Source organism: Sinocyclocheilus rhinocerous, unplaced genomic scaffold, assembly GCF_001515625.1.
Source record: "Sinocyclocheilus rhinocerous isolate Xijiao unplaced genomic scaffold, SAMN03320098_v1.1 scaffold669, whole genome shotgun sequence".
NCBI lineage: Eukaryota > Metazoa > Chordata > Actinopteri > Cypriniformes > Cyprinidae > Sinocyclocheilus > Sinocyclocheilus rhinocerous.
Genome location: NW_015664986.1, coordinates 1 through 8,209, shown reverse-complemented (window position 1 = coordinate 8,209; position 8,209 = coordinate 1).

Here is an 8,209-nt window from a genome sequence, read left to right as displayed (position 1 = left end):
ATATAGTTTTAGTTTAGCTATAAACCCGAGCCCGCCTCGAACCCGAAGCTATTCATTAAACATTAACCCGAACCCGACCCGAAACCCGAAAGTATTTCGGGACCCGTCGGGCTCGGGTCGGGTAGCAGTTCCAAAAAAATCGAAAATCGGAATCGGCCAAGACAATTGCAATCGGTGCATCTCTAATAATTTTCATTATAATAAAGTATAAAATAATGCAATGCTGATCGACATAACCTTTATCACTGCTTAGAATACTATGAAATATGTTGCGTGCCTTATTCTATGTAAAAAGCCACATCATCTCACAGAAGATTTATTTGAAACGCTCGACTGACGTGAGAGTGGAGTAAAAATTTTATAAAATTTGGCATTTTCATGTGCTTTCAGATGGATCAGCATTTACTACACAGAGCCGTAGTTCACTGACAAGCTACGCAAACTGCTTTCATAATCGCAGAACGATTTCTTCGCGATTAAATCGGTCTGCGATTATGAAAGCAGTTTTGCGTAGCTTGTCAGTGAATTACGGCTCTGTGTAGTAAATGCTGCTCCATCTGAAAGCACGTGATGGAGATTTACAATTGATCACAGACCCGGCTTTACTGACAAGATGCACATGACAATTGCATTCGATTAATCGTGCAGCCCTAAGACTACTAGAGATTACAATACAAAATATGACAAAAAAATATATATATATATTTACTGGAGATCAGATGCCAATTTATATAAACCTTCTATATACACTCTTAACATCAGATAAACTACTTTATTTGTCAAAATGTGCAGTACACAAGGACACCATGTGGGATATTGCATTAATATTGCAACGTGTTCTATATGACCTTCCATTTCACAGGGTTTCTATATATATATATGTGTGTGTGTGTGTGTGTGTATATACATCTAGTTTCTGCAGGATTTTTAAGCTCAAATTTAAGACTTTAAAGACCTTTTTTTAAGACTTGCACAAATAAAATTAATACCATATGAAAAGGGTAGGGCAATGTCTATAGTAATCGTAAGGTTATGCCCTTCTCGTTTTACACTTCATGCATGTGGACTGAATATTAAACAAGTTAGTAATGATAACATAATGTGTACCATGCTGATTTGTACAGAGGCTCCGTAGATTTGCACTTACTAAGCCTAAACAGACAGTGAATGAGAGAGAGATCAACTGAGCATGTGCGATTACTTGCGTCTGTCCTCCAGGCAGAGTCATATATATTTGTGAAAATAGGTTGTCATGTCCAAGGAAAGCGAAATCTCAAACTGTAAAATGACTGTAAAAAGCATGATTTACAGTTCAGATACAAGTTTTCACAAAAACAAAAAGTTTTATAAAACGATACACTTAACATTTCAGGCTTTAAACCATTTTTAAGAAAAGGAATGAGTCAAAAGAATTCATTATTATATTAATTTAAACATTTATTATCAATAAATTATTATATTAAAAAACATTACTCCACTTCAACACTGTAACTGCACTGACTGACAGCCCATCTAGAACGCGCGCAGGTGGAAATATCAATAGAAAGTCTATTGTCCAGTCACATTATCTTTTTATCAGTCCACCAGTTCACATTTACAGCTTTACGTGTTTGCAGGGTAAAAACATGGGTCGATTTTCGCATTGGTATTAACCAAAGACTATAGAAATACAAAGAAGGTTCACTCCTATACTTGTGAATGGGAGAAACTGCAATGCGCAATATGGTGGAATAGTCCCACCTTCTAGATGAAAGAGCCAATCGCTGATTGGTAAAGTGATTGTGTCACTGCAGTGGCCGTTAGAAGCTCCGGTTCCCCTAGAAACCTGAGGCAAGACCAGCCAATGTGCATGCGCAGTCATAATTGCGTTATAACTGCACATGCGCATTGGCTGGTCTGGCCTGAAAAATAAGCTTTTTTAATGCTATTTGAGCATTATAAACAACATTCATGGGACAGTTCATTTCAGATTTTGTTGTTGATTTGAAATATGTAATTTAATTGGGAGTTCACAGGGCAGTTTTTGAGATATCAGGATTCCCCAATTCATTTAGATAGGACTTGGTTTTGGATGAGCTGCCCAGAGGCGTTGCAAATATGGCCACGGAGTGAACAGACTTTTCTTGAAAGTTACTTTGTCTGAACAAAAACAACAGTCTTATTAATAATGCACATTCATTTTCTGCCAGCAGGTGGCGCTTTCAGAATGACAGAAACATAACTGTTTCCCTGGTAACGGCAGTACACAAAGCAGCACAGCACCAGACTTTGAAACTTGCAGCGCTCCTGTTTATTTAATGAAATCATAGCTTTTTGAAGTTTAACCATCACAGCAAGCCATATCACAATTCTGGTCTTTCCGTCCCAAAATGTAAGACCTCTTGAAATCATAATTAAGGCTTTCTTGTACAATTTAAGACTTTTTATGCCCTTAAATTTGATACAACTAAATGTATGATTTTTTAAGGATCCGCGGGAACCCTGTTTCCACCAGGCAACATTAACTATGATTTTTAACAACATCTTGACTCATTTAACTGGAAGGCCAAAAGACATTTGTGCATTGTGCAATATTATTGCTCTTTAATGAACATTTTCTATTTGAATACATTTTAAAATGTAATTTATCCTGAGATAACATAACTGAATTTTAACATACTTATTTGGTGCTCAAGAAAGAGTTCTCATCAAATGTTGAACAGTTGTGCTGCTTAATATGTGCGGGAAATCTGAGATATATCAAACTCTATAAGTGACTGCAGCCCAAGCAATGTCTCTGCTACATAACTGCAGTGACTTGTGTCACTCAGTGATCTCTTCTTACATAATTTCACAAAATTCAATTAGGTCCATTGTCAATCGATATAGCAGAGTGCAAAGCAGGACCTTGTACAGTAGAGCCCTGCATTTCAGCCCGGGAATGACGGCCCCGACTTTTTTACGCCCCTCGGGCCGGGCTTCAGGCCAATTTTAGGCTTCTCCTTATTTTTATATTTTAGACATCCATCAATTAATTATGAAAAAAAATTGCCACGCTGCTGGAAACAACAAGAGACCGTGCTACCGCGACTGTCAAGAGTGGCTCGACAGTGTTTATACAGCTGGCCCTGTATCGATATTGTGGCACGTGTGCAGCAGTGGACCACGCTTAATTTCAATACGAGAGCACAGTTTAAAATGGAGTCGAAAAGTGCGAGGTTTCTAAAAAATAATGAATAGAGCATAATATATAGGCTACACAAAGGTTTAATCTGGCCGCAGAGGAACACAACCGGGGTTGCCGGATATAAAGAGACGTAATCCCATGACAAAGATTTGCCGCGCTGGTGGAAACAACACAAGACCATGCTACCGCGACTGTCAAGAGTGGCTCGACAGTGTTTATTGTCCCGCCAGCAGCAGCAAGTATGGTGCGTGTCGTTAGTGCAGCTGAACAATTCTGCGTTCAAATGCATGCAATAGGCTTAAGCTTGCCACAAAGCACTGGCAAAAGTAATTACCATAAATGTGTCAGGGGGAAATAGTAAGGAGATATATGAATTATTTACTAATAAACTAGTGTTTTCTGAGTCCGTGTCGCAAGGATGAAGTTGTCGATCCTGACTCGCCAGAGGTTTCTAAAAAATAATGAATAGAGCATAATATATAGGCTACACAAAGGTTTAATCTGGCCGCAGAGGAACACAACCGGGGTTGCCGGATATAAAGAGACGTAATCCCCGAAACAGAGCTTCCCACTTGCGCAATACGGAAATAACTGCTGAGTGTGCTACTTATCTTTAACCTGGCAACCATGTGCACGCGCGCTCTCTCTCCACTGAGGATAAACACGCTTGCTTTCTGAAGACACCGGTAAGCTTGTAGTTTAGCGATCTCCACTTCAATATTCTATTCTCAGAAAAGTGTAATTCATCAAGTGTTTATTTACACGAGAGAGAGACAGAGAGAGGCTGTGTATGTATGAATACACGTATGCTTCACTGTTTCTCTATTAACAGTGAAGCTGTGGCTTTAATTCCTTTAGAAACGATGATGTTACCAGCTCCTTGTTGAGAAAGATAATGTAGCTCGAGCGATTAAGCTATTTTTGATACAATTGCGGGGCAGCGCTAAAAAGTTTGTGTTACTAAATGTCTGTGCGTGCGCGCAACGTGATCTGTGTGAGTGACTAAAATCGTGTGTGCGTGAGATACAGTGGAGACAGCAGCGCATTAGTTTAGAACTCTTCTAATTTTATTTATTTTATTTTTTTTAAATGTAGAAATTGTGTTAATTTGTGCAACGATAACCTACCAGCAATGTAAAGATGATTTTTAAAATATATTAGTATGAGTACATTACAATATAAATTTATTAGAACGATTACATTATTATTTATGGGTTTAAAAACAAGATGCAAACAATCAGAATATTGTACCTGGTGGGGAGTGCCCAATGTAAACATGAAACATATGCCATTACCTATATTGTACTGTGGTACAGTTCTGGAGGCCCTTCATAATGCAGAGGTCAGCTGCCTGCTCTGCCAATAGTTAGAAATGGCACTATAGTATGCAGTGTTTAATAAACAGCTGTTTTACTAAATTCTGCTTTGGTGAAATTCAGTGCAGTCCTGTATGTATTGTGACTTTGCTGGTGATACACAGCCCTATTATTTACTAATAAACTAGTGTTTTCTGAGTCGGTGTCATAAGGATGAAGTTGTCGATTCGCCAGCTCCTCATTAGACGCACCTTTAGAGAGAAGTGCATCTTTACGGATTATGATTATAATGAAAGAGTTTTTGTTTTTGATTTGTTTTATTTCGTTAAGTAGTAATTTAAAGCTTTCTATAGATATATTTATCATATCTGTGAGGCATGTATTCGCTGAGTTTCGGTTCATTTTTGTGAAGCGCTCCTCTTCAAGACTAGACGGCAGAAAGCGTATCATGTTTGTTTTATTTTATAAAAGCACAACGTTTTGTTGATATTGTGAGTGCACACAAATAAAAGTAGACCCTTTACAGTTACGAATGATGTATTACTCTTACCTTTATGAGCAAAAATGATGGCGTATCCACTGAAAAAACATGCAAGTGATCACGCTGGCGCCTCAATGTCCTGCAAAGTGTCTACAAACTATTGGATTTAGCGCACATTTATCTAGGTTTAATGTTTAAACATTGTTATATGCGTGAACTGTTTTATATCTATAGATTTTATTTTAGGCAAGTTGAGATGATTTGAGAAGGCTAAATTAATCAAACATAGGTTCACTGTCTGCCGCTGGCCGCTTGGACGTTACTTAAAAAAAACAAAAAACAATTTATATTTAATGAACAAAAAAATGCTCCAAACGTTTTTCTAAATTAACTTAATAAAAAAACGAAACGAAATATAATCACTTTGCCATTACATACAAAACTGAACTATTTTAATGACTGAAACAGTAGTATAAGCTGTTGGGGGGGCAGGCTCAGGTCATGCTCGCTGTTGGACACGGGCCAGGCTAGGACCTAAATTTGAGGCCCGTGTAGGGCTCTACTGTACAGTCAGACTGTCATTATAAGTTTAGTGTGACATAAGAGTAGTGGTTAACAAACGCAGATTTTTTTTCATGGCTGATGCTGATATTTTAGGAGGGTGGCCGATATAAAACTGATAAATATGATATGACACTATTTAAAGATAGTAAATGACTAGTAAATGTTTACTAAATTAGATAAATGATATAAAAATAAATTGACGTGAAAATATATAAAAAATATAAGCCTGTAAAATACTGGGCTCCTGTTCTCCTATTTGTACTCATTAAAATGCCCTGATACCAAAAGCCGATACCACACAGTGTGTGAACAATGCTGCATCCAGACAAATAAAACACTGACAACAGAACAACAGAGCGGAATAGAGTTATTAGAGATTCAGGATATCGATGAAGTAGGGCTGGGACAATAAATCGATGCATCTCGTTTCGTGGATCAATTCTGAGATTATCGGAATGCATCGTGATTCTCTCTCGAATCGATTCTGAGATTCGTTTTTAACAGCAGATGGCGCTCTACTAGGCTAGTTTTTAATCGCACACTCAAATGCTCACGAAGAAGAGTAATGTAAGTTGGTTAAATGTACTTGCACATCAGCTTTTATGCTTTTATGATGCAAGATCAATGTAAACACAGCCCACTGTGAACAACATTGTAATTAGTGATCGACCGATATTGATATTTTATAACCGATACCGATACCAATTATTTGCATGTTTATGTGCCCGATAACCGATATGCAGAACCGATATTTATTTACTGTTATAAAGTAAATAAATGACTGAGTGAAGTAAGAACATACTTCACTTTGGTTTTTCCTCTTTTCAGTCATCTTTTTTTTTTTTAAGTGTTGAAAATTAGCAGTCTTTCATGTTAAATTTAATCTTTATATTACAACAATAAAAAACATTTTATTTATAAAAAGCATCAACAGCAACAACACTAATATTAACAATAAGCAAAATAAATGTAGAATGTCTAATGTTTTCAAATGGAGAAAATAAATAAAGGACAGGAGTCATATATCAACTTCATTTTAAACTACAGTTTTAGTAGGTTTATAAAAGCTGTTTAATAGCTACAGAGTAGAGGTCTGCAAACCCGTCGGGTCCCGGCGGGTAATTTTAATTTGTTAGACTATTTTATCTACAGCTCGTTAGAGGTAGAATTCTTTAGTGAAATAAAGATGATATTTATTGAAATGAATTCGAGTTAAGGAGAGAGAGAGAACGAACGAACGCACACATGCACCCACGTGCGAGCGAGTGATTGTGAAGCATTGCAAACAAGCTTGTCGGTTTAATTACAAAAACTGCTAAGTTATCACCTCATTGCTGAGAAATATATGTAGCTTTTAGCTGTTGTATTTTCAAAATTCACGGGGCGGGGGTTGAAAACCAGCTCCTGAATGTGCAATTTCTTACCTATAAAAAGTTTCCAGCTCAATATAATTACCTTGAATGTGTCGGGGGGAAATAATGAGATATTTGAATTATTTATTAATAAATTAGTGTTTTCTGAGTCCGTGTCGCAAAGATGAAGACGACGATCCTGATCCTGAGAAATGCATCTTTATGGATTGTATAAAATCCGTAAAAAGAGTTTTGATTCAAATTATTTAGTTTTACAGTAGTAATTTAAAGCTTTCTATAGATATATTTATCATATATATTTATCATATCTGTGACTCAATTCGTTGAGTTTCGGTTCATCATTGTGAAGCGCTCCTGGCCGAAATTGCAGAAAGCACATCCTGTATGTATCCTTTATTTTATAAAAGCACAACGCTTTGTTGATATTGTATGTGCACACAAATAAAAGTAGACCCTTTACAGTTCCGAGTGATGTATTACTCTTACCTTTATGAGCAATAATTACGGCATATTTTAAGTTGTTTCCAATGCAAGTGATCGCGCCGGCTCCTCCATGTCCTGTAAAGCACGCTTTAGCTCTCCGCACAAACGATTAGATATGCATCTATTAGCGCACATTTATATAGGTTAAACATTTAAACTAACATTGTAATATGCTTGAACTGTTTTATATCTATAGATTTTATTTTAGGCAAGTCGTGATTATTTGAGAAGGCTAAATTGATCAAACATAGGCTAAGATCAACTCACTGTCTGCCGCTGGCCGCTTGGTCGTTACTTTAAAAAAACAAAAACTTACATTTAACGAACAAAAAAATGCTCCAAACGTTTTTCTAAATTAACTTAATAAAAAAACGAAACGAAATATAATCACTTTGACATTACATACAAAACTGAACTATTTTAATAGCTGAAACAGTAGTATAAGCTGTTTTGGGAGAATGAAAAAAAAAAAGACAGGCTCGGGTCGGACTCGGGCCAAGAATTCTGATGAGCTGTTGGACCCGGGCCGGGCCAGGGCCTGAGCGTCTCAGGCCAGGGCCGGGCTAGGGCCTATATTTGAGGCCCGTGCAAGGCTCTACTACAGAGTGAAGAATAATTCACTGGATATTGTTAATTCACTGAATAATATTCTCTGGAATATTGGAATATAACAAACAAAACATTGTATTTTATTGCATTTCTCAACTGGAATGTTATATCAGAATTACTAATAATGGTTTTGTCCTTCTAGATTATGAAATGCCTGCTGACAGCGCAGTTCATCTATGCAGTTACACAGAACTATACTCAAACTGCGATCGCTCGC